This window comes from Microcebus murinus, chromosome 1, assembly GCF_040939455.1.
Source record: "Microcebus murinus isolate Inina chromosome 1, M.murinus_Inina_mat1.0, whole genome shotgun sequence".
Classification (NCBI taxonomy): Eukaryota; Metazoa; Chordata; class Mammalia; order Primates; family Cheirogaleidae; genus Microcebus; species Microcebus murinus.
In genome coordinates, this window is record NC_134104.1 from 57,276,387 (window position 1) to 57,279,482 (window position 3,096).

The window sequence follows — 3,096 nt, forward strand, 5'->3', positions numbered from 1 at the left end:
GGCAATAGCCAGTAAAACATTTTTAATTTAAAAAAATGTAGTGTTTTGCTTTCTTTAAGTCATAGGGAGTCTATTAAACAAAATATTAAATTTCTGTGGTACCAGAAATGTTTCAGAGATTTCTTATTGGAAAAATATTTTTTTTTCTGTATTTCATCTATATTCATTGTTTTAAGAACATTTGCACTAAGTGCAGAATCCTAAAAGGAGACATTCAAAGACAAACATTATGAAAATTTCCTTACCTGTTTCTTTATAATTAGGGACTTTAAGGACATGCTAGCACATAATACAAATAATAACCACAATTTCACAATTTATGGAGCATTTTTAATGTACCGGGACCTTAGTAAGTGATTTCCATACTTATTGACCCTTAAAGCATGGCTGTGAGGTGTTAGTATTATTATTCCTATGTGGAGAACTGAGTTTCAGGAAGGTTGAATCACCTGCCTGAGGGCCTACCAGAAATCTCAGGAAGGTTGAGTAGTTTGCCTAAGGGCCTATTGCTACTCAGCTCCCAGTTAGTCTCTAGCTCCATCTGACTAAAACTCAACAGTTAACTCTTGCAGGAAATAGATTCTTACTTATTTTGACTTGCTCCTGGGTTAAAGGGACTAAGAGAATCAAGGACCCAATAGGGGGGCTCCTGGCCTTGGGGAATTGGGTGTTTTAGGAGCTGCGCTGCAACTCGGCCCTGGCTCCAACTCTTGTGGGCAATAGTTGGCCCTGGCACCTGTAGCCCATGGTACAGAGCTGGCACCTATAGGGTTATCTATAACATTCCATGTCCCCAAATCTCCTCCTCCCTCCCAGTGTGATACTGACCACACCTTGAACAGTGTTGAAAGGGTTTGGGGGCTGTGATTATTTCAAGTGAACTCGGGTGATCAATAGGAGTCTGAGATTTCCTATATATTAATATTTTGGGGAGGAATATTTTGTTATTCCCTGGAATAAGATAAAGGGAAAATATTCTAAAACATTTTTAAACCAAATATTTGTGTAATTAAAGCATTTTAATAAAAAGTTCAAACAAAGACCATCAAAAGGTCAAGGCTAGAGTGGGAAGCAACTATCTTATCCAGGATGTTTTTTCTGTAGAGGAAGCATGGAGCTCACTGAGAAACCACAGAGTTAAATGATTATACTGTGCCTTCCTGATTAGGAACAGGCTGCTCTTTGCAGTTTGATTAGTCTTGCTTGTAACTACGGGATTACAGCTTATTAAAACTGACAGTGCTGCATAGGGCAGGGAGTCTGGAAGGTCAAACTTACATGCTGAGCCAGCCTCTGCCTTTACCTAAAGGTTTGGTATAATTGGCATTCATTTTAATATTCTTTTTAATTTCTTCGCTTTCTTTCCAACCTTCATGTCTCTTCCTCATTTTATACTTTTTCTCTCACTTCTTTCTCATGAGACTCCCTGATTTGTGAGCACAAAATGTAAATAACAGTGTGCAAAGAAAAATGAAGCAAGCCTAGTATAAGCAATGTGAATTAGCATAATCATACATTCTCATAGTTTATAAAAATCCCAGTTTATGCCTGTGGTTCAGGTGTAATTACTAACAGCCCCACCCCTTTTGTTCTCAAAAGTGTCGTGGTTTGGACAAGTTATATGATTGCCCTAATGTGAGTGGTAGAGACAATCAAACTAGAGAACAGGTGCCCCATCTAAATAAGACAGCTGCTACCCACCTCTAGCTAATTGCTGCTGTGGTCCAGTGCTGCCAGATATTTCAATCTTTCAAGAGAAGCCAGAAATCTGGGTTTTCAGATGAAATTTCACAGTCTTTAGATGATCAATTTTTAAAAAATATTCTGCTAGCCAATCAAAACTTAGGGATGCCTCGTTTGCAACTTTTGGCTTAGAATCTGGAAGGAAGCATTTGGCATCTTTAGCATTAAAAATTTCCGAACAACTGATCAAAATGTATAAAAAATGTACCTGTAGTTTCTAGTTCCTGCAGCTGTTTACAGATTCCCACATTAAGAGAATCCATGTTATCCATCTCCATTGCATGATTCCCAGATAACTCCCAGAATCGTTCTAAATCTGCCAAAAGGGAAGGTATGCATTTCTTGTTCAACCATCTATTTTATGGGTAAGAAATTTTAGGCCTAGAGAGGAAAAACTAGCAGTCAGTTGCATCTTTCTTCTTAAGAAATGTCTTAGTTCACGCTGCTATAACATAATACCATAGACTGGGTGGCTTATAAACAAAAGAAATTTAGGCCAGGTGCTGTGGTTCACGCCCATAATTCCAGCACTGTGGGAGGCAAAGGTGGGAGGACTGCTTGAGGCCAGGAGTTAGAGACCAGCTTGAGCAAGAGTGAGATCCCCTCTGTATGAAAAAAGAAAAATTAGCTGGGCGTGGCGGCATATAACTGTAGTTCATTACTTGGGAAGCTGAGGCAATGTAACAGAGGGAAGGACCTAGGAAAAAAATAAAGATTTTCTGTCTCTTTAAAACTTCCCCCACCCTTTTTGGTAACTGCAACTTGGCCTGCATCCCTGAGGCACTGTTAAGTTCTTTGTTAAAAGAGATATCTCCCAGGTAGCCCCCTCTGCTGGCTGCTGAGGTCACAGGCATTGTCGTTGGCCAAGAGGGGAGGATTAGAATACTTAACCACAATAGCCTAGAACTGAGTAGCCCTCCCTGTAAAAGCTCTGTAGTTCTGCCTGTGTTCAGGAAATTTGGATTTTGAGAGAAGGTCTGCCATTTTTCCTCCTTTGCCAGCAAAATAATAAATAATCTCTTTCCTTCTTTTCAACTACTTGTCCTCGTTCTTCTGATCCAGCCTCGTGGACAAGTGCTGCGCTTCCGTTAACAGCAGGAGGGTTGCTTGAGCCCAGGAGTTTGAGGTTGTAGTGAGCTATGAGGACACTCCTGCACCTTAGCCTGGATGATGGAGTGAGAACCTGTCTCAAAAAGAAAAAAAAAAAAAAAAAGATTTCTTACAATTCTGGAGGCTGGAAGTCTGAGATCAGGGTGCCAGCACAACTGGCCCTCTTCCCAGTTGCAGACTACTTTCTTCTTTTTATATCTTCACATGGTGGAAAGGGGGCTAGAGAGCTCTCTGGGGTCTCTT